General features: G+C 42.0%; 1 protein-coding gene across 1 annotated transcript in view; it reads left to right on the top strand.

Moving 5' to 3' along the window:
* Window positions 1–24,906, top strand: part of HMCN1 (hemicentin 1) — a 1,072,905-nt gene that overhangs the window by 541,459 nt on the left and 506,540 nt on the right. The gene's annotated exons all lie outside the window — the stretch shown is intronic.

Below are 24,906 nucleotides of genomic sequence, written 5' to 3'. Positions count from 1 at the left end.
TTTTGCCCACCATGTCCCATGGACCTGCCACTCCTATCTACTCTGAGTGTTCTGTTGTGCTGCCACTCCCCTCCCACCTGCCTAGCATTGTCAGATGACTGTAACCTGTCCCTGCCACCTCCACCCTGCCTGTCCACATGCCATGCCTCTATCCTCTTCCTCCTGTCCTACATGGTCCATTGTACTGCCACACCCTTCTGCCCTCCCTGGTCTGTTGTGCTGCAACTGCTCCTCCTGCCTGCCCCGTGTGGTCTGTTGTGAGGCCCCTTCCCCTGAACTTTCTTGTCTGTGCACAGGTCCTGACCCTCCCTTCTATCCTCCATCGTCCTTTGTGCATGCCCCTGCACCCTCCTTCTTGCCCATCATAGCCATTGTGCTGCCACTAACCCTCCCACTTGCCATGCATGGTCTTCTGTGCTGCCATGGCCCCTCCCACCTTCCCTGTGTGGTCAGTTAGCTGCCCCTGACCCCCTCCCACCTTCCCTCCATGGTCTGTGTGTATGCCATCACAGTCTCACTGTTGCTCTTCATGTTGTGTCTTGCTTCTAGTGCCCATCCTGCCTGACCTCCATGGCCATCTTGCTGCTCCTGCCCTGCCCCCTTGCCCCCAGCCCTCTGTTTACATGTGCAGACCCCTACTCCCTCCCTCCTGGCTTGTCTGTTCCATTGTAATGCCCCTGATCCGTCCCTCCTGCCCTTTATGGTCTGTTATGCTGCAGCCTTCTCTCCTGTCTGTCCATTATGGTCAGCTAGCTACCATTGCCTCTTGCCCCTCTGTTCTCTGTTGTCCATGTGCATGGTCCTGTCCCCTCCCTCTTGCTTTCTATGGATTGTTGTGCTGCACTCCCGTCCTGCATGCCCTGTGTGGTGTATTGTGCTGCTGCAAACCCTGATGCCTGCCCTGCAGGGTCAGTTTGGTGCACCTCTCCATGTCTCTCCTGTCCTCTGTTATCCAAGTCCATGTCCCTATCCCATTTCCTTCCATGATCCAATGTACCATACTTGCGAACATTTTGAACTTGGTAAGAGGGAGATTTTGAAAAAAAACTGGGGTATTGATTTTCCCCTTTGAGTTACATTGAAAAAGAGGATATTGTAGACAAGAGACAGATCAAATAAAGCCCATTTGAGCTTAAAAACATTGGACGTTTCCTGGCTGAATCGGGTCTGTTGGCATGTATGGTTGTACTACCATTGCCTCTTCCTTCTGCCCACAATGGTCTATTACATTGCCACAGCCTTGAAGGAGGGTAGATTTTGTATCACAGGGGGCCCCTGGCCCGTTCGGTCCACACCTGAAGTATGAGACCCTTGTCCTTGCCCTGCCAGCCGCATTTGTAGGCCGTATTAAATTGACCAGCGGGTCCTGTGTTGCTATATAATTATCCTGAGACATCCTTACCACTCAGCCAGCATAAAACCCCTGTGTAGGCCCTTCTGTTCAATATGTAGGCCTCTTTGTTAAATTGACCATAGCTCTGCAATTTTAGTGTATAGCAGTCTGAAGGCAGGTCTGCGAGGCCTTCTGCTCCAAACTAGTAGCCCCCACCCTACCCGAGTGCTCCGTGCTCGGTATCAAAGTTCAACATCCCCCTGAAGCTGTCGACATACAGTAGGCTGCATCCTGGACTGGTACTTGCTTCCTGGGCAGGTTTCCCGCTTTTAAGGAAGTGGCAACCGCAGAGCGTCAAGTTAGGAGAACTGAGGAGATTTTATACATGAATATATTGAATTCCTGTACAATACCCATTATTTTCTGCTTGCTCTATGGAACTTACGATAAGCGATTGGCCTGAGAGACTGACCTTTTCACCCAGTCCATTGTCAGCATTAAGTGGGTAAATGACGAAATGTCTGGTAAAATCTGCAGACGAAGCTTTTGGGTAGCATACGTAGGTAGATGTAGCGTGCAAAGGAGCCCACAAAATGATATAAAAAGGGAGCACCCACAGATATCGACGGACAACCTCGCCGTCTGTATGTAGGTTAACAGGCTGTGCAGGTTTTCCCCAAGAACTGGGAGCTCTTGTCTTCCTTTGCTTAAAATGTCTTGCTCGGCTTTGCTTGAAGCATCTTATTCTATTTTACCTATATGAAATGTCATGTTATGTTTAACCATTGTTCTCTTTACTTTTGCATTTAAAAGATGTTGTATTGTAATTGCAGGAATGCTTGCTCTAAGAGTAAATGTGAGTGTCCCTAGGTAACATTTTCCTTGGTGTAACTTGTTTCTCATGATGCATTTATAGATGTGTTTTCTCTCTCTCTCTGTCAGTCCATTAATTGAGATACAGAGAATATCATGACAGCTGTATGATTATCTGGATTCTGTATTTTGTACTTTAGGTCTCTATTCTGCGGTTTCTTTGAAGTTGCATCTTCTCATTAAACTGCCATTGTATTCTGCCTCCAATTCCATGTCTCATATGTCTGTTTTCTTCATTTTTGGAGCAAGCGTTCCTAGGCACCCCGGCTCAAATTAAGGTGCCCCTTTTGTCCCTGACTCACTCTCCTGCTCAGTTCTGTGGTGGCTCCCGGGGCTCTGGGGACCGCCCCTAGCTTCCTTGACCCGTAATAGATCTTCCCTCCAACAGCCTCTCTTGCAAGTCCTGTATTGTTGGTTTGTTGCCCCTGCCCCCCTTTCCACTGCCCTCCATAGTCTGTTGTGCTTCCACGGCCCTTCCTGCCTGCTCAGTGTGGTTAAATTGTTGCCTTTGCACCCTCCTACCTGCCTTCAATTTTCAGAGTCCGTGCCCCTGGCCTCTGCCTCTCAACAGTATCCTAATGAACAACTAGATTGCTAACATTCTATATTTATTACAAAAGTGTGGAACGCCTGACGTCATCTTGATGTAATCAAAACTGTAATACCTAGAGCATTTCCTTTAGAAATTACATATATGAGAGGGTCTTATTGGCATCAAAATTATGGTTAGTGCTCTAAAAGACTAAAATAAGGACATATTTTCTGAGTTTTCAAATAGCGACAAAGCACTTTTAAATTATTTGTTATCTTTATGTTTTTTTATCTAGTTGACAACTTGATTAAATGTTGCACTTAGGGGAGAGGATGTGGTGTTACTTCCAGAACTGCAGACTTTGCAACTGGGGAACCAGGTTGAAGTTTCTGCTTCAGCTCGACATTCTGTGATTCTGGTCAAATCACTTAGTCTCCCCATGTCTACAACCAAAATGAATTTGTTCTTGTGTGATGTAACCAATGCTCATGTAAAGCACTCCAATACCTGACAAGTCTGCACTATATAACACTGCAAAAACACAAAATAATAAGTGTTTTGCACACTTCTGTCATTGGGCTATATTTGGGCTATATCTGGGTGATTTTGGGCTACATTTGGGCTCTTTTGTCTCCGGTGGCCATCTTGGGAGATTTATTTGTTATGAAGTTTCCTAATTTCCTCATGTACTGCAGTCTCCTCAGTCGGAAATGCTTTCAGTTTTTTACTTTGATTCCATCATGAAGGTATTCAGATATGTCACACATTTGCCATGAATTCTGAATGTTAGCACTCTAGTTGCTCATTAGATCACTGTAGTAAAACTACTGCTCACCATGGAAGTCAGCTCCTGGTATTAAAAGTGCATGTTTCAGTCTGCATGTCAGAATTTTTTAATGAAATAGAAGAGGATTTGAGAAGTCACTCAAAATGTGCCCTCATTTTCTTTCTTCAGCATTAATCATAATTTCTATGGCAAAATGAACCCCCTCATTGTGTTCCTTTTTAAATTAAATGTTTTAAGTGTTACCAGTTTATTCCAATCAAGATGGCTTCAGGTGTGCCATACTTTTGTCATAATGAAGACAGTAAGTGCTCTAGTTGTTTTTAAGAACATTCTTGGACATTCTGTCATTGGGCTATACTTGGGCTACATCTGGGTGATATTTGGGCTACATTTGGGCTCTTTTGTCTCTGGTGGCCATCTTGGGAGACTTATTTGTTATGAAGTTTCCTAATTTCCTCATTTACTGCAGTCTCCTCAGTAGGAAATACTTTCAGTTTTTTACTTTGATTCCATCAAGAAGGCATTCAAATGTGTCACACATTTGCCATAAAATCAGAATGTTAGCACTCTTTTTGCTCATTAGATCACTGTAGTAAAGCTACTGCTCACCAGGGAAAACTGCTGCTGGTATTGAAAGTGCATGTTTCAGTCTGCATGCCAGGATTTGAGAAGTCACTCAAAATGTGCCCTAATTTTTCTTTATGCAGCTCTAATCATACTTTTTATGGAAAAATGAACCACCTCATTTTGTTCCTTTTTAAATTAAATGTTTTAAGAGTTACCACTTTAATCCAAGCAAGATGGCTTCAGGTGTGCCATACATTTATCATAAGTAGGACGGTTAGCGCTCTAGTAGTTCTTTGGAACACTCTGGAAAGCTGCAGTAGAACACAAAGGAATCAACTGACAGTCTCTGCCCTTGTTGGATGTACATGTTTTACTGAGAATGTCAGACTTCATTCTCACATGACTGAGAAAGATAATGTGAATTTACAGAAAATAAGCTCTCAGTTTAGCTTATAGATCACCTTCCAAACCTCTGTGGTAAAAGCATGAGAAAATATTTTTCTCTCAATCATGATATCCCAGCAGAAGGCTTTTTCACATGGTGAAATCACCTTAGAACATACCACAATTCCTAAAATGAGTATGGTACCATCAACAAATGATTTATAATGTAACTAAAGTCTTAAAACCTTCTATTAACTGCAATGCTTTTTAATGAGGTGCTATCATGTATATTGGTCCCAAGATGGCTGCCAACACTTCTTGGATGAAGTGCTGACAGCCAATCAGATCTCAGGATGAGATGTGTGGTTAGGCTCCGCCCACATATATATATTGATTTAAATGCTATTTTCTCAGGAACTACTGAACAGATTTACACCAGACCTACAAAAGGCACTTCCTTGACCTGAGGACTACCTCTCTGCCAAATTTCAAGTAACTCTGTTCAGCCGTTCGGGCTGTAGCTGTGTCTAAAGGTCCTATGGAAAAATGCATGGGAAAAACGCGTTTTGGGACCCCCCTTTTTTCTCAGCCCCCGCTTGACGAATCCCCCCGAGACTTTCAGGGTAGGAGCGGAGCGTAGCGCCCCACCTATTTTGAAGGTTTCGCGAGGATTCATCGACCGGCGCCAAAGTTATTCCAAATAGAATGTTGCGGATTTCCTATGGAAACAGGGTCCTAACTATAACTATCTACTGGCGACCGCCAGTAGATAATATATATATATATATATATATATATATTACCTACTGGCGGTCGCCAGTAGGTAGTTATAGTTAGGACCCCTTTTCCATAGGAAATCCGCAACATTCTATTTTGAATAACTTTGGCGCCGGTCGACGAATCCTCGCGAATTTCTCAAAATAGGTGGGGCGCTACGCTCCGCTCCTACCCTGAAAGTCTCGGGGGGATTCGTCAAGCGGGGGCTGAGATAAAAGGGGGGTCCCAAAACGCGTTTTTCCCATGCATTTTTCCATAGGACCTTTGGACAGGGCTACAGCCCGAACGGCTGAACGGAATTACTAGAAATTTGGCAGAGAGGTAGTCCTCAGGTCAAGGAAGTGCCTTTTGTAGGTTTGGTGTAAATCTGTTCAGTAGATTCTGAGAAAATAGCCTTTAAATCAATATATATATCTGAGCCAGCTTACGGTACGCTTACCGTAAGCTTACCGTACGCGTACGGTGGCGTGCGCGAGCGCGATTCTGATTGGCTCTTAGATCTTAGTAAACATTCGAAACAGCAGAAACCAGGAAGCGGCGGCCGCCATTTTCTCTCTCGCACTGAGAGCTAGGTTGTTAAATAAAACCAATAAACATATAAAGGGGCTGTTTAGACAGCTCCCACACACATAGCCATGTTGAGGGAGTCCCCAAAGACCCCCCAAGGCCAAAAATGCAATTTTTATTCTTTCGCTAATCTCGCCGATTACGCTTATCGTACGCGTACGGTAAAAAATCTAAAAAAAAAAAACACTATCCACACTCTCCCTACCCCCTGTGCTTTTGGTGGCCTCAGGCCACCAAATGTGCAGTGCTTATTGTAGCTGTGAAAAACCACAATATTTTAAACAAAAATAATAAAAGAAAAAATTAACAACACTCTCTCCACCCCATGTGCAAATGGTGCCCGAAGGGCACCATTTGTGCATGGCTTATAAAAATTACGAAAAATTAAAATATTACCTTTCAAAACGAAGTGCATCATATGTCCTCCATGTGCGCACGGTGCGCGAAGCGCATCGTGCGTACATGGCCCATCTAGCGTAACGTGGGCACGCGGTGCGCGTAGCGCACCGCGTGCCCACCGTGCGTGCACGGCACTAACTGCGTAAAGTGAGCGCGCGGTGCGCAAAGCGCACCGCGTGCTTACTGTGCGCGCACGGTGCGCGCACGGAACGAACTGCGTTAAGTGGGCGCGCACGCCACGAATGGCGTAAAGTAACTTAGCATTTAAAAAACCGTACAAATTCACTGAAAAAACCATAGGTTTCACATACGTTATAGTTAGGAATTAGCATTCAAAAAACCTTGCAAATTCACTGAAAAAACCATAGGTTTCACACATGTTATAGTTAGCGGAAATTTTACTGATAAAAAACCAGTGAAATTCCCCCGTTATAGTTAGTGTAGGCAACTATAACTCACGCGACTGCAATCTTCTGCTGATGACATATGTGTCTTTATAAAAAAAACTATTTGAAATATATGTATAGCTAAAAATGTATGGAAGAAGACATGGGCAAATAAGTGTCTAAATACAGTATTAGCATCAGCAGAGGATTGCGGTCGCGTGAGTTATAGTTGCCTACACTAACTATAACGGGGGAATTTCACTGGTTTTTTATCAGTAAAATTTCCGCTAACTATAACATGTGTGAAACCTATGGTTTTTTCAGTGAATTTGCAAGGTTTTTTAAATGCTAATTCCTAACTATAACGTGTGTGAAACCTATGGTTTTTTTCAGTGAATATATATATATATATTACCTACTGGCGGTCGCCAGTAGGTAGTTATAGTTAGGACCACGTTTCCATAGGAAAACCTCAACATTCTATTTTGAATAACTTTGGCGCCGGTCGACGAATCCTCGCGAATTTCTCAAAATAGGTGGGGCGCTACGCTCCGCTCCTACCCTGAAAGTCTCGGGGGGATTCGTCAAGCGGGGGCTGAGATAAAAGGGGGGTCCCAAAACGCGTTTTTCCCATGCATTTTTCCATAGGACCTTTAGAACGAGCTACAGCCCGAACGGCTGAACAGAATTACTAGAAATTTGGCAGAGAGGTAGTCCCTAGGTCAAGGAAGTACCTTTTGTAGGTTTGGTGTAAATCTGTTCAGTAGATTCTGAGAAAATAGCCTTTAAATCAATATATATATCTGAGCCCGCTTACCGTACGCTTACCGTACGCTTACCGTAAGCTTACGGTGGCGTGCGCGAGCGCGATTCTGATTGGCTCTTAGATCTTAGTAAACATTCGAATCGGCCGAAACCAGGAAGCGGCGTCCGCCATTTTGTCTCTCGCACTGAGTGTTGTTTATCAAACATGATGGCCAAAAACATGTTACGGGGCTGTTTTGACAACTCCCTCCCACATAGTCATGTTGAGGGAGTCCCCAAACATCCCCCAAGAGCAAAAACGGTTTTATTTTTTTTTCGGCAATTTCGCGGGGTACGCTTACCGTACGCTTACCGTACGCTTACCGTAAGCTTACCGTACGCTTACGGTAAAAAAATAAAAATAAAAAAAACACTATCCACACTTACCCCACCCCCTGTGCTTTTGGTGGCCGCAGGCCACCAAATGTGCAGGGCTTATTAATAGAGAAAAAAAACGTAATTTTGGCAACATGAAATTATAAAATCGAAATAAAAAAAACACTATCCACATTGACCTCACCCCCTGTGCTTTTGGTGGCCGAAGGCCACCAAATGTACAGGGCTTATTAAAGTTGATAAAAACCGTGCACGGAACGAACTGCGTTAAGTGGGCGCGCACGCCACAAATGGCGTAAAGTAACTTAGCATTTAAAAAACCGTACAAATTCACTGAAAAAACCATAGGTTTCACACGTTATAGTTAGGAAATAGCATTTAAAAAACCTTGCTAATTCACTGAAAAAACCATAGGTTTCACACATGTTATAGTTAGCTGGACATTTTACTGATAAAAAACCAATGAAATTCCCCCGTTATAGTTACTGTAGGCAACTATAACTCACGCGACCGTAATCCTCTGCTGATGACATATGTGTCTTTATGAAAAAAAAATATTTGTAATATATGTATAGCTAAAATTTAATGGAAGAAGATATGGGCAAATAAGTGTCTAAATACAGTATTAGCATCAGCAGAGGATTGCGGTCGCGTGAGTTATAGTTGCCTACAGTAACTATAACGGGGGAATTTCATTGGTTTTTTATCAGTAAAATGTCCAGCTAACTATAACATGTGTGAAACCTATGGTTTTTCAGTGAATATATATATATATATATATATATATATATATATATATATATATATATATATATATATATATAAGCTGCACTCCACCTTTGCCTCGCCGGTTTCACCCAGAAAATGGAGCACGGACCACATTTCGTTGCAGATTGCAAAGTCTTTATTTTAGCTTGTGAAGACCTTAGCAGCCATGACGCGTTTCGACCCAGCAAGGGTCTTGATCACATGATATATATATATACATATACCTGCAGTGATCTTACCGTGTATCGAAATGTGTATTTTACCTTTGTGTGCCTTGAGATGTATTTCCAAGAATGTAATATCTCTAGTACTCATAGTCACTGTGCACCTTAAATTATACATAATTTGATACAATTTCCTGACAAATTCAAATCCCTTTTCTTCAGACCCGGACTATAGGATAAACAAATAGTCAATATAAGTGGCCCAAATTAAAACATTGTTAAGGAACTCCTGATTATCATCCATCCAGGCAACTTGCTTCTCCCCTCCCACCAGCCCATCACATATCATAGCTATGTGTGTGTGTGTATATATATATATATCAGCGGTTCGGGCTGTAGCTGCGACAACAGATCCTATGGGAAATTGCATGGGGAAAACGCGTTTTCGGCCCCCGCTTGAACAATCACCACGAAACTTTCAGGGTAGGAGCGGAGCGGAGCTGGCCAAAAGTTTGGAAAACTTCACGAGGATTCATCAACCGGCGCCAGACTTATTGGGAATAGAATGTTGCGGATTTCCTATGGAAAATAGGTCCTAACTATAACTATCTACTGGCGACCGCCAGTAGATAATGTATATATATATATATATATATATATATATATATATCAGAACAACAATCCAAGTGCAGGTAATGCACTGCACAGATTAACGGACTCCAATTTTGCTGGTGCTGATATTGCAAGTTTATTTCAAGCTCGTGCTGCCCATCCCTATTTATAGATAAAACATTAATTTGTGCCATATGTAAATTCGTGATATGAAATTTTATTGGTGCACACTATGATGTTTTTAGAAATGCATTTATGCCTTTTTAAAAAATGCATTTGTGCAAGTATTTAAAATTACGATAGAGTATGTTGTTTATGTCCATTATTTGGCTATTGAGCACTGTCACTTTAAATAGGGATATCTACCCTTTCAGATTTGTGAATCGTTATGGCGGATTTGTTATGAGTGCAGAATAAATAATTTATGCACTAAACCTGGGTCCACTCTCGTTTTTCTACGCGGAGGAGACAAAAGCAGGCGAGGATTCTGATATTTACCGGAGTGACTTCCTCCGGTGTAGTGGACTCCTTCCCTGAGAAGTGATGGGCAAGTCAAGCTTCAGGTGGACCCGGTCGACGGCACCATGGTGTCGTTGTGGCTGAAAAAATCCGGAATCACTCAGTATACGTTCCGGCAACGGAAAGTGCGGAAGCCCCCTGCAAACACAGAAGACGTGCCTTGGAAAGGAGGGCAGCAAGAGGCAGAGCTCGACTCGCGGTGACTGCTCAGAGGAGCGGAGCCGTGCAAAGTGGCTGCACCGAAACGTCCACCAAGAGCAAGGTACAAAACAATGTGTATTGCCAAGCAGGTGGGGAGGTGTACGTTCGTGCCCCCAGCAGTATCAGACAAGTTAGGAGGAGCCACTAGGAAAAATTAAATCAATAATCAAGCCGTGCTCATAATATCCTCTGCAACGCTGAGGGATCGCTAGTCAGCCGCTGAGGAGATGTTTTCGGACCCCCCCTCGGATCAGCGGGACCCCAGTAAAAGTGCCAACGAGGAAATAAGTGGAGGGGTGAAAGGCTTGAAAGACAATTTCCGCACCTTGGAAAAATGAATGCGTCAAGAGCAGTCAAAATGGTGGGAGTCCAAGTCACTCCAAAAATACTTGGATGTTGGAAAAATCCCCTGGGGCCTGAGGATAATGATTGCCCCGAGTTACAAGACGCCCAACCCATGGATAATGGTGGAGTGGGTGGAATGTAACCTGGAATCCTCTCGCAAGCTGGTTCAAATACTGGTTAAGTACACCGATAGCGATAGAGTTGACCTCCAGATTAAAATAGACACTCTCTATAATGAAATCAAGGTACAAGGGGACCCTCAACAAAGACAGAATCTGCACGATGAAATGACGATCAGGTTGCACAAGGAAGAGAAGAAAATCAAACAAAAACTTAGAAATTCAAAAGGGACAAGGAGGATTATGCCAATGGGCAAATCTTTACTTTTGCTCGCAAATATGATTCTCTAAGAAATGCTACTGCTAATAAACTGACCGACCAAACGGACAAAAATCAACACCAGGCAGAGACCACATCGGCATCTGAGCTAAGCTCAGCACTGGAAAGTGAATCGGAGATGGAAGTAACAGCGAATTGATCTGACCAGAACACCATCAAATAACATTGGGTGAAGTGCTCGATTTTATAAGGAGAAGCAGAAGGGAAACACTGAGGCCAAGAAACAGCAGGCTGGCAAAAAACGAAGCACCCAGAGAAGAAGGGAAAGAAGGCAGGCTGCTAGAAAACGCAGGAAGCAAGAAATCGGCACGAGGGCGAGGGCAATAGAAACACAAATAGATGTGACATCGCGGTCCCCCATGACCCCCATTGGTGGCAATACCATCATCAATTTAGCCAATGTTAACCTTGATGCAGCGGAGCAGCAGCTGCTCTCTTTGGGTTTGTCTTACTGTCCGGAGACTAATTTTGATTATACGCAGACCCAGGCAGACATATATAAGTTTATTAGAAAACTTAAACTTAAGAAATTTCATCTGCTTCAAGCTCACCCCAAAAACGTGGGAAACAGCACATCAGCAATGAACATTCCTAATATTTCTAACTTAACAGTGGCAGATTATGGTTTGTTGCAGGACTTATACGATCTGGAGCAGGACAATGGAGCTGTAGGAGGTAGCAACATAGGGCAAGAAAACTATGGCACCGTGCAGGGCATGGAGTCTCCAGCACATGAGACCTGTGTTAAACCGGATACCCCATTCAAGGTCAGATCTAAATTCATCCCGATCATGCCACCGGACTCCCTGGATGTGTTTAATGAGCAAGTTGTGACACAAGTGAAAAAGCTGAATATTGACATCAATAAAGTTAAAAGGAAAATTACTAACCAGGAAAGGAAATATTGCCAACTGATTGAAAAGTTTAAAAAAGAAAAGCAAGTCATGGTCAGGAATTCTGACAAGGGAAGGAACATTGTGTTGTGGCCCTTGCAGGATTACATCGATGAGGCATCATCTCAACTCAATAATTCAGATTGCTACAGAAAAAGCTTGTTCAAGAAATTTAAAAGCACACAGGATCTGTTTTTTACAAAAATGTTGGCATGGAAAAGCCTGGGCTTATTGAGCTTGGAGGAATATATATATTTGAAAAAGGAGCAACCCACCATTCCTGTAATATATTTTATTCCCAAAGTGCACAAGAACATGCATAAGCCACCAGGCAGGCCTATTATAGCAGCATGCCATGGGCCACTTGAAAATATGTCAATATATATTGACTACTTTCTACAGATCCTATGTGCAGGACACCAGCAATTTTCTCCGCAAGATGAAAGACTTACATTGGCAAAATGGGTATCTCTTGATAGCCCTGGATGTGTCCTCATTATACACATGCATAAGGAATCATGATGCCATCAGGGTGGTAGAGCATTTCCTGGCAACTAGACTGTTAAATTATGCTGGTTTTTTGTCTGGAAAATAATCTGTTTCTTTTTCAAAATCAAATGTACCAGCAAATACAAGGGGTGGCCATGGGGGCCAGTTTCTCCCACAGCTATGCATGTTTATTCATGGGCTGGTGGGAGGAGCTGGTCCTCAGGAAACAATTTCAGCATACCTATAATGAAAGGGAAATTTCTTGGTTGAGATTCATAGATGATTTATTCATTGTATGGCATGACGCAGAGCAAAGTGCGGAGGAGTTTATCGCACAAATGAATGATAATGACGTCAATTTGCGTTTCTTCCTTTAGCAGTGAAAGTGTTACTTTTTAGATGTGCAAATCCATATAGTAAACAGTAAATTGTCCACATCCTTGCATCGTAAACAAACAGCTGGAAATACAGTATTACACACATCTAGCTTGCATCTTCCACACCTCATACAAAGCATCCCCTACGGGGAAATGCTAAGAATAAGGCAGATCTGTAGTGATGAGATCGATTCCTCTGCCAAACAATCAGAAAGTAAAACATGCTTCTTAGAGAGAGGATATAGCACTAAGACTATAGATGCAGCCATCACTAAGTCGAGGAAGCGATCTAGAGATGACTTGCTCCAGTACAAAGCAAAGTCCCAGGGTGTAGTTAGCAACAGTGCAGATGCATCCAATGAGCCAACTAGATTAATTCTCTCTTATTCTAGACAGGAGAAACAGCTCATTGCTATTATAAGACTTATTTGCCCTATCGTGTTGGATGACCCGGTAATTGGTAGTCTCCTTCTGAAAAAACCTGCTATTACATATAGAAAAACGGCATTGATGGGCAATGCATTGGTTAAGAGTAGTTCAGAGGATCCAGATTGCAGGGATTTGGCTTACAGCTAGGAAAGGCTTTTATAAATGTTCATGCTGTAAAGCCTGCCAGTATGGCATGAATAAGACTACTTACCAAACAGCTTTTAACAATCGAATACAGGTGATCAACCAACATTTGACTTGTAAGACAGATCATGCAATTTACGTGATGGAATGTAGTTGCAATCTCCAGTATATTGGCAGCACCAAGCTGGCTGCCCATAAGAGGATTTTACAACACAGAAGGGCTATTGTTAATACCTATGCTAGCTACCCAGTTGCGAGACATTTTAAAGAATGTCACAATAGTAGTCTTAAACATCTGAAGTACTTTGTCATTGAAAACCAAAGGAAATGATGGACGGAGTGTTGAACATTGCAAGCACTCACCCCCAGTCAACTGATCTGGGTTTAATCCATCACCGTTCTTTAGCTCACTCCGCCACCCCAGTTCAGACATGGCCATATGCAAATCAGTCTGACCCTGTGCCTCATGGGAACAGTCCAGCCCGAACTGCCAAGCCATGTCTTCTCTGGACCGGAAACAAGCTTCCTAGGACCGGTTTCTGGCATTTCAGCCGTCTTCAGCCAGGCTTGCCTGAATCCAGTGGCAAAGTGAGCAAGGGACTCACGTCTGAGCATACCCTGCCAACTTATGGCGAACAAAGCAAAAACCAAAGGAAATGATGGACGGAGTGTTGAACATTGCAAGCACTCACCCCAATCAACTGATCTGGGTTTAATCCATCACCGTTCTTTAGCCCACTCTGCCACCCCAGTTCAGACATGGCCATATGCAAATCAGTCTGACCCTGTGCCTCATGGGAACAGTCCAGCCCGAACTGCCAAGCCATGTCTTCTCTGGACCGGAAACAAGCTTCCTAGGACCGGTTTCTGGCATTTCAGCCGTCTTCAGCCAGGCTTGCCTGAATCCAGTGGCAAAGTGAGCAAGGGACTCACGTCTGAGCATACCCTGCCAACTTATGGCGAACAAAGCAAAAACCAAAGGAAATGATGGACGGAGTGTTGAACATTGCAAGCACTCACCCCAATCAACTGATCTGGGTTTAATCCATCACCGTTCTTTAGCCCACTCTGCCACCCCAGTTCAGACAAGGCCATATGCAAATCAGTCTGACCCTGTGCCTCATGGGAACAGTCCAGCCCGGACTGCCAAGCCATGTCTTCTCTGGACCGGAAACAAGCTTCCTAGGACCGGTTTCTGGCATTTCAGCTGTCTTCAGCCAGGCTTGCCTGAATCCAGTGGCAAAGTGAGCAAGGGACTCACGTCTGAGCATACCCTGCCAACTTATGGCGAACAAAGCAAAAACCAAAGGAAATGATGGACGGAGTGTTGAACATTGCAAGCACTCACCCCCAGTCAACTGATCTGGGTTTAATCCATCACCGTTCTTTAGCCCACTCTGCCACCCCAGTTCAGACATGGCCATATGCAAATCAGTCTGACCCTGTGCCTCATGGGAACAGTCCAGCCCGAACTGCCAAGCCATGTCTTCTCTGGACCGGAAACAAGCTTCCTAGGACCGGTTTCTGGCATTTCAGCCGTCTTCAGCCAGGCTTGCCTGAATCCAGTGGCAAAGTGAGCAAGGGACTCACGTCTGAGCATACCCTGCCAACTTATGGCGAACAAAGCAAAAACCAAAGGAAATGATGGACGGAGTGTTGAACATTGCAAGCACTCACCCCCAGTCAACTGATCTGGGTTTAATCCATCACCGTTCTTTAGCCCACTCTGCCACCCCAGTTCAGACATCACCACCCCCTTTTGTACCGCTTTGTTCGCCATAAGTTGGCAGGGTATGCTCAGACGTGAGTCCCTTGCTCACTTTGCCACTGGATTCAAGCAAGCCTGGCTGAAGACGGCTGAAATGCCAGAAACCGGTCCTAGGAAGCTTGTTTCCGGTCCAGGGAAGGCATGGCTTGGCAGTTCGGGCTGGACTGTTCCCATGAGGCATAGGGTCAGACTGATTTGCATATGGCCATGTCTGAACTGGGGTCGCAGAGTGGGCTAAAGTACGGTGATGGATCAAACCCAGATCTGTTGACTGGGTGTGAGTGTTTGATTGGTTCTGATGCTCCGTCCATCACCACCCCCTTTTGTACCGCTTTGTTCGCCATAAGTTGGCAGGGTATGCTCAGACGTGAGTCCCTTGCTCACTTTGCCACTGGATTCAAGCAAGCCTGGCTGAAGACGGCTGAAATGCCAGAAACTGGTCCTAGGAAGCTTGTTTCCGGTCCAGGGAAGGCATGGCTTGGCAGTTCAGGCTGGACTGTTCCCATGAGGCACAGGGTCAGACTGATTTGCATATGGCCATGTCTGAACTGGGGTCGCAGAGTGGGCTAAAGAACGGTGATGGATCAAACCCAGATCTGTTGACTGGGTGTGAGTGTTTGATTGGTTCTGATGCTCCGTCCATCACCACCCCCTTTTGTACCGCTTTGTTCGCCATAAGTTGGCAGGGTATGCTCAGACGTGAGTCCCTTGCTCACTTTGCCACTGGATTCAAGCAAGCCTGGCTGAAGACGGCTGAAATGCCAGAAACCGGTCCTAGGAAGCTTGTTTCCGGTCCAGGGAAGGCATGGCTTGGCAGTTCGGGCTGGACTGTTCCCATGAGGCACAGGGTCAGACTGATTTGCATATGGCCATGTCTGAACTGGGGTCGCAGAGTGGGCTAAAGAACGGTGATGGATCAAACCCAGATCTGTTGACTGGGTGTGAGTGTTTGATTGGTTCTGATGCTCCGTCCATCACCACTCCCTTTTGTAGTACTTTGTCATTGATGCAATACCGCTGCAAAAAAGAGGCGGCAACCAGGAGGCCAAGTAAAGGCGCCTCGAGACTCGATATATATTAGAGTTAGATATCAAGTACCCAGGGGGCCTTAACCCGAGTGAGGACTTACACACATATCTTTAGGATTTTAGGGGAAATCGATTACATCATTGATACTATATTTGCCACGCTCATGTTCACACATACATGTATATCAGTCAGTCAGTCAAAGCACTTTATTTCGATTAATTAAAATCATAAAAGCAATGGGCATCACATAAAATTACAAACAGACAAATACAATTCATTAAAAAAGTGTGTATAAGACTTTTGTTAAAACAAGTGTAATAAAAACAATGATAAGAGGAATAATAAAAAGTAAGAAGACATTCTATGTGCAAAGAGCAAGTTCATACAGAGCCACAGAATACAGTTGGGAGAAACTCTAAGACCCCAATTGTGCAAATTAGCAATCAAGCTCCCCAGAGAGAGGCAGTTTTTTGTTCTTGAGCCTCATAGCTGCCACCAAAAAGCTGGCCACGTAAAAGATGTCACGGGTACTACTCAGCATCTGTAAATGTATTAGGGCTGGTCTGACTTGAATGAAACCTTTCTCTTTTAAAAGTGGGAGCAAAAATGTTTTCCTCATTTCAGAGTAAAAGCTACAAAACATGATAAAATGCAGGGTATCTTTGGTTGAGAAATTGTCGCACTTGCAGGGCGTACTACATTCTGGTTTGGCCCACACAGGGTAACTCCCCAGAGAGTAGTGGATTAGGTTAAATCTAAACCTGGTCAGTAAAATTCTATGAAAAGGTTTGGTTACAAGCTGTAAGTATGGTTCCAGGGAGGGCGAGGTGACTAGAACATAGTTCTGTCTCACAACTGGTTTTTTAAGCTCCAACTCCTCCCGGGTCAGCCTTGCCTCTTCTAAAAAAGAAGCCCTGATCCAATGAACGTCCTTCTTAACAATATTCTCTGGGGAGGTAAAAAGCTCTGGGCGTCCTAGGTCAGTAAAAGCCTTTCTCACATACTCAACCCAGGGGATCCTTTTAGCATTTTCCATGGCAATAATATCTGTGAGAATGGCATGGTTCAACGTGATTTCCTTGTTTAACCATGTTTTTGCCCAACAAACCAGGGGGGCCACCTTCAACTTGTCCGTAACATATCCAATCCCCACCTCTGTGTGAGTACTAAATGTGGGGGTGGATTGAGGGACAGACAGGAGGGATCTCAGAAACCTATTTTCAACTCATTGAATTTGGACTTGGGCTATATGGCCCCACAACGGGGCACCATATAAGACAATGGACATGCATTTAGCGTTGTATACTTTTAACAGTGCCTCCATGGGTCTCGCCCCCAACCTTTTTGAAAAGCCCAAAAGAGCACTGGTGGACCTTGCCATCGAAATGCTTTTTAGCTTAATTTGTGGGCCCCAAGAACCCTTATAATCGAAAAGGACGCCTAGGTATGGGAAGGTACGTACCCTTGACACCTCCGCCCCCTTACAATAGAAAGTTTTTAGTTTACAGCTGCGGCTACTTCTGCCCACGACCATGGCATGAGATTTGTTAATATTCACCTTCAAATCAAGCTGGTCCATAAAAGAGGCAAAAGAATCCAGCATCCTTTGCAGGCCCACCCCCGTACGAGCCAGTAAGACAGCGTCATCCGCGTATAGGAGAACAGGGATTGATAAAGCTCCTACACGCGGAGGGTCTGCCTCGTATATGTATACGCATAGTATAGGTGATTGTATGTGTTTTTGGCCCTATTATGATCTATTATGGAGTTATTACTTGGGTACTTTTGGGACTATACGCTCTGCAACCAGATTTTATCATTTACCAGTTTCAATGATATACTGTATATTGGATTTTAGATGATCAATTTTATCTTTAACTATATGTGCACTATTGATTGAAATGATAAAATGCAATGTGTAGCTTCTGATCTCTGTGATAACCTTAATTTTTTATAAGCAATTTTTGAATTTTTTTTTATCTATTTTAGCAGTTGGAGTGTATTTATATTTATATTTATGTGTAATTATATATTTATATATATGTATTTACCTTTGTGGGGATCAACTGTTTGAAAGATATTTATTGTCAAATTATAGCCTTTAGTTCGTTTAGCACATTTTTTTGCACTTTATATGGATATGTATTATCAATGGAGGATAAGGACACTATATCATAAATATATGCTGCTGATAATATGGGACATGTAGGACTTAGCACTTTATGTGGATTTGCACATTAGGAGGAGTTGAGCACTTAGTCACTTTGTTTAGTATTTGTCAATTGTCTTATCTAGTTTATAGCTCAGAGACTGGGTTGCACATGAATAGTTAAATATTTTTATTGGCAAGGTTGTTATTTTTTACGCTGCGCATACTCATTAAATATTAATTTAGTTAGGTATCAAACAAGGCGCTATAGCAATCATGCGCATAATTGTGAGCCAGCTGAAGAAGCATAGACATAGATAGTAGGCAAATGAATATAGGGGTGAATAAATTCTACAAGTTCTGGGGATATATTATATATTTACAGCATAATAGAAGGTGTGGCACTAAAATAAAATAAAATAATATAAAAAAACTTTAGTTTAAATATTGCCATCTGTTTATGGATTGAAAAAATGATAATACTCAAGCATTTAAGCAATATACCAACTGGTTACTAGATGAAACAATAATTTGTGCCATATGTAAATTTGTGATATTAAGTGATATTACGTTTTATTGGTGCATACTATGATGTTTTTAGAAATGTATTTATGCCTTTTTAGAAAATGAATTTGTGCAAGTATTTAACGTTACGATAGAGTATGTTGTTTATGTCACTTTAAATAGGGCTATCAATCCTTTCAGCGTTGTCATGTGATCAAGGCCGTTCACAGCCGAATCGCGTTATGGCGCATTTGTTATGAGTGCGGAAAAATAATGTATGCACTAAACCTGGGTCCACTCTTGTTTTTCTCCACGGAGGAGACAGAAGCAGGCGAGGATTCTGATATATATATGTGTGTGTATATATTATCTACTGGCGGTCGCCAGTAGATAGTTATAGTTAGGACCGAGTTCCCATAGGAAATCTGAAAATTCTATTTTGAATAACTTTGGCGCCGGTTGACTTATCTTCGTGAAATTTTCAAAACTAATGGGGCGCTCCACTCAGCTCCTACCCTGAAAATCTCGGGGTGATTCGTCAAGCGGGGACTGAGAAAAAAGGGGGGTCCCAAAACGCGTTTTCCCCATGCATTTTCCCATAGGACCTTTAGTCGAAGGTACAGCCCGAACCGCTGGACAGAGTTACTTGAAATTTGGCAAAGAGGTAGTACTCAGGTCAGGCATGTGCCTTTTGCATATATGGTGTCAATCTGTTCAGTAGTTCCTGAGAAAATTGCAGCTAAAAGTACATAAATATCTATATGCGTGCACCGTGCGTGCACCGCGAGCGTAATTCTGATTGGTGGTTAGATATCAGTCAACATTCGAATCGGTCAAAATCAGGAAGTGTCGGACGCCATTTTGTGTGTGAAAGTGAAAAAGAAATGTGGAGAACGTGAAAAGGGGGCAGGGTAGAGAGTTCCTGACCCCGTAGCCTTTGTCAGGGGGTCCCTGAAGGACCCCGAAGGGTGAAAAAAACATTTAATTTTTTTTCAAAAAATCGCGGGGTGCGCGCACGGTGCGTGCACAGTGAAAACCCCTTAAAAAAATAAACATTTTAAACTGTTTATAAGTTTATAGAAGATATTAACTATGCTGTTCAACTTTATCCAAATTCAAAAAAAAAGAGCTGAGCCATTCCATATTACAGGATACAGTCAATCTATAACTATATACACAGGTGGTTTATTGTAAAATAAATATATAAAACATATAATAATACATACATAAATTAGCATTTAAAAACCCTTACAAATTCACTAAAAAAAACATAGGTTTCACACATGTTATAGATAGAAATTAGCATTTAAAAAACCTTGCAAATTCACTTAAAAAACCATAGGTTTCACACACGTTATAGTTAGGAATTAGCATTTAAAAAACCTTGCAAATTCACTGAAAAAACCATAGGTTTCATACATGTTATAGTTAGCTGGACATTTCACTCGTAAAAAACCATTGAAATTCCCCCGTTATAGTTAGTTCAGCTAACTATAACTCGCGCGACCGCAATCCACTGCTGATGACGTCACATATTACATCACTCATGACATGGTCAGTGACATCACTGATGACATCTTCAAATGACATCACTGATGACATCACTGATGACATCATCCAGTGAATATGTGTCTTTCTGAAAAATAAATATTTTTTACATATGTATATCTAAAGGTTAATTGAAGAATAAATGGGTAAATAAGTGTCTAAATGGATGTTTTTTTTGGTAAAATTAATTGTATAACTGACTTATTAACAGTATCTTAGTGAATACAGTGATGTAATATGTGACGTCATCAGCAGTGGATTGCGGTCGCGCGAGTTATAGTTAGCTGAACTAACTATAACGGGGGAATTTCAATGGTTTTTTCGAGTGAAATGTCCAGCTAACTATAACATGTGTGAAACCTATAGTTTTTTCAGTGATATATATATATATATATATATATATATATATATGAACTCCGTCACTCTGCAGCTTTCTCTGTAAAGACGGAGACGGACCACAAAATGGTGCTCAGATGTTTTTATTGCTTGTTTCGGGCCTGGCGCGTTTCGGCTCCAGTTGAGCCTTGATCAAATATATATATATATATATTCACTGAAAAAATCAAGGATGTTATAGTTAGAAATTAGCATTTAAAAAACCTGAAACCTATGGTTTTTTCAGTGAATTTCTAAGGTTTTTTTAAATGCTAATTTCTAACTATAACACTCCTGAAACCACGGTGCGCGCATATAGATATTTATGTACTTTTAACTGCAATTTTCTCAGGAACTACTGATCAGATTTACACCATATATGCGAAAGGCACATGCCTGACCTGAGGACTACCTCTTTGCCAAATTTCAAGTAATTCTGTTCAGCCGTTCGGGCTGTACCTTCGACTAAAGGTCCTATGGGAAAATGCATGGGGAAAACGGGTTTTGGGACCCCCCTTTTTTCTCAGCCCCCGCTTGACGAATCACCCCGAGACTTTCAGGGTAGGAGCTGAGCGGAGCGCCCCATTAGTTTTGAAAATTTCACAAAGATAAGTCAACCCGCGCCAAAGTTATTCAAAATAGAATTTTCAGATTTCCTATGGGAACTCGGTCCTAACTATAACTATCTACTGGCGACCGCCAGTAGATAATATATATATATGAGTACGAACTTCGTCGGCTTACGCAAACTTTTCAGATCAACGAAGCACAGACCACAAAGTAATGCAGCAAAATATTTTTCTTTATTCCCAAACGACCTCTACAGCCATGACGCGTTTTAGCCCGGAAGGGCCTTGATCACATGACACGCTCTGTCAGGTGGGTAGTTTTTTTATAAAATTTTTTCTCTCTCGTATTTTTTTCTTAGTTTTGTTTGAACAATGCTTTAACTAGTGCTTAAAGTGACAGTGCATAAATAGATAACCGTTAAATACAGCTAAAACAATTTGTTTCTGAATAAATATTTAAAACCATCCGATTTCAATTAGGAAACTGAATAAATATTCACAAAATGTCAGTTGTAACCTGTTTAAAAACCCTTTTGTTGAACAGACTTATATTTGAGAGCAGCATTGAAATCATGATAAATATAATTTAAAATAGCATCCTTGTTTTGTTCTGTCACTATATCATATACATATATGGCGGACAAGTTGCTGACACTCATATAATGTAATAGAAGTTGGTTACTGGTTTGAATACCCCACTATCGAAGCTGCAGTCTATCAACTGTGCAAAATATCCGTAAGGTATCAAGTTACAGATTTCAGCAGGTATAATTTTGAGTTTTTAATTGATTTAACTTGGTTCCCCGAAGATTGTGCTTATATAAAGTGCAAATGCCTTATACTTAGTAAAATCCCCAAGTAAAAATATTCTAAAAGTGATACTAATAAAAAAACTATAAAAACCTGTTGACCCACCCTGTGTGCAAGAATGATACACTAATAAATTAAGATAACAGTTTGGCAGCAGACATGTCAGGTAAATGTGTAACATATAATTGCTGTTCGTCAATGTCTATGTAGAATGCCTGTGGTACTCTATACATGGTTATCTGATAATAAAATATTTCAGAATCAGAGGCCTATTATAGGCATGTATAGACTTCTTCGGTAGCGTTCAAGCCTTTAGGATGCTTGGTGTCTAAGTTCAAAATATACTTAGTTTCCATAAGTCTTAATGCTTTTTGCCTATCCCCTCCTCTCTTGTTCAAAGGAATCGAATCAATAAGAAAATAAGTTAGGCCTGTAGGATCAGCATTATGTACCTCATTAAAATGTCTGGCTACTGGATATGTTTGGTCTTTGTTTTTGATGGCTCGGATGTGTTGGAGTACCCTCTTGTGCCCTTGTAAGATGGTACTGCCCACATATCTGAGCTTACAAGGGCACTCCAACACGTATACCACATGGTCCGATTTGCAGTTAAGGGCCTTGGTGATAGACCTTTCATCATTGTTGAAAGGGGTTTTGTAAGATGTGTGATTTATACCATGGTTACATGCTTTACACACCTTACATTAAAAAAAACCTTTTCTTTGTGCTAGCCATGTGTTATTGTTTTGGCTAGATGGATCATTTTGGACTAGAATGTCCTTCATAGACATAGTCCTGCTGTATGTAATTGCTGTTTTTTTTGCCATAGTTTGACCTATAATAGGGTCACTTAAAACCAGCGGCCAATTTTTTATAATCAATTTTTTTATTTATTTTTCTTGTTTGCTGAATTGTAAAATAAATCTGAACGTATCTTACTGATTGTTTATCCTGTTGTTGGAGTGCAAGTTTGTGTTAAGTAAAGTTTCCCTGGGCTTGGTTCTACTTTTAAGGATTGTAGTTTCCAGACAATTAGTAGTGTAACCCTTTCATGAAACCTTTTTTTGCTGTTTTCTTGTTCAATGATGAGGTCCTTATCACTACTGCAAATGCGTCTCAGACTAAGCATCTCACCATATGGAATACTATTGATGAGATGCCTGGGATGTGAGCTGCCCACATGTAGTGTAGTGTTGCCTGCCGTCGGCTTTCTATGTAACCTGGTCTCTATTTTGCCATCATCTATAAAAACTTCAACATCTAAAAAGTTTACACATGTCTTGCTGATGGATGCTGTGAACTCAAGGTTCAGAGAATTGTTGTTTAGCTACCTTAGAAACTCTTCTGCTTCTGTATTTGACCCTTCCCAGATTATAAAAAGGTCATCTATGTATCTCTCCCCAAGCTTTAATGTTTTTGATTACATACATAGTGTAGTCATTGGGTAGGACCAGCTCCTCCCACCAGCCCATGTGGAGACAAGCATAGCTGGGGGAAAGGCTGGCCCCCATTGCTACTCCTCGCAATTGTTGATAGAGGGTGTTTTGGAACAGGAAATAGTTGCTGTTTAAACAAAATTCTGCCATATTTAAAATCATAGCACTGTGTTGGGCATATTGTGGTCCTCTTTTGGCCAAATAAAATTCCAGAGCCTTTAGTCCATCTCTATGATTGATTGATGTGTATAGAGATGTCACATCTAGTGTCATCAATAAATAGTCATCTTGCCATGGATAATTCAAAAGTTTTGCAAAAAAATCACTAGTATCTCTAATATACGAAGATAAGCTCTGAACATGTTCCTGCAGAAAGTAATCTACATATCTCGAAGCATTTTCTAATAAACTATTGCGAGCTGAGATAATGGGTCTGCCAGGTGTTTGTTGTGCGTTTTTGTGTATCTTTGGGATAAAGTATAGAATCGGGACAACTGGTTGATCATTTTTCAAAAATTTGAATTCGTCTGCTGTCAGTAGCCCCATATTTTTCCATCCAATCAATTTCATTTTGAATTCATTAGTTATGTTGCGTAAAGTTGGATAGTCACTGCGTCGATAACACTCATTATCTTTAAGTTGTTTCATGGCTTCCGCAATGTAATCACATTTATTCCAAAGGACAACATTTCCACCTTTATCTGCATTACGTATGACAATGTCAGAGTTCATTTTCAGTTTAGTCATTAGAGCATGAAATTGCATTTCTTGTTTTCTCTTTTTGGATTTTGTGGTTTTTTAAATTTTATAATTTAAATCTTTCAATCCGGTTATAACATCGTCAAGAAAATTATCTATTGAGTCTTTAATCATCAATGGATGGAATGTAGAACGAGGTTTGAATGGTGTTGTAGGCTTCAATTGCATGTCCCTGTCTTTGCCTTCTCGGCTTGTTGGCATGTTGGGGCTAGAGATTGAGTGTTCCTCCAATAGTGCTTCCATCTCAATTAAAAAACCTCTGTCAGATTGAGTAAGGGGGTTTGGAGTCATTCCTTGATCAGTGTGCACCAATTGTGTATCCATTATTTCATGGCTGGACTTGTCTTGCTGCAACTTAGATTGTTGAAAATGCTTTTTTAATTTCAGCTTCCTAATACTTTTGTACACGTCAAGTCGCATGGTAGCATAGTTAAAAGAACTGACAGGGCAGAAGGAGAGGCCCAATGAGAGAAGTTGCTGTTCTGCTTTGTTGAGTACAATGTCTGTAAGGTTTACCACTGTTGGGGTGGTATTGCCTGAGTTGTTGCCTAACATCGCCAGTTTCTCTTTTGTTGCCTCCTTTGATGTGTTTTGCTGTTGATGTTTTCTTTTGCTTGCCCGCCTTCTTTCCCGGCGTTTGATTGTTCTTCTTGTGCTTTGTTGTACTGTGGTCTTGGGCGCAAGGTTTGCCTGCGTTCTTCCACTAAAAAATCAACTTCATCAGCCAGTGAGAGAGATGCTGGCACATGTTGAAGCATCTGATTGCGTGATTCAATTTCCGTCTCACTTTCTGGTGCCGAACTGAGCTCAGAATTTGATGATATTGCCTCTCTATTGGGTTTGGTGGCTGGAATTCTTTTATCAGTCGGGCCTC

This window comes from Triturus cristatus, chromosome 4_2 (genome assembly GCF_964204655.1).
Source record: "Triturus cristatus chromosome 4_2, aTriCri1.1, whole genome shotgun sequence".
NCBI classification, from domain to species: Eukaryota; Metazoa; Chordata; class Amphibia; order Caudata; family Salamandridae; genus Triturus; species Triturus cristatus.
This window is presented reverse-complemented; position numbering and strand designations above follow the sequence as displayed.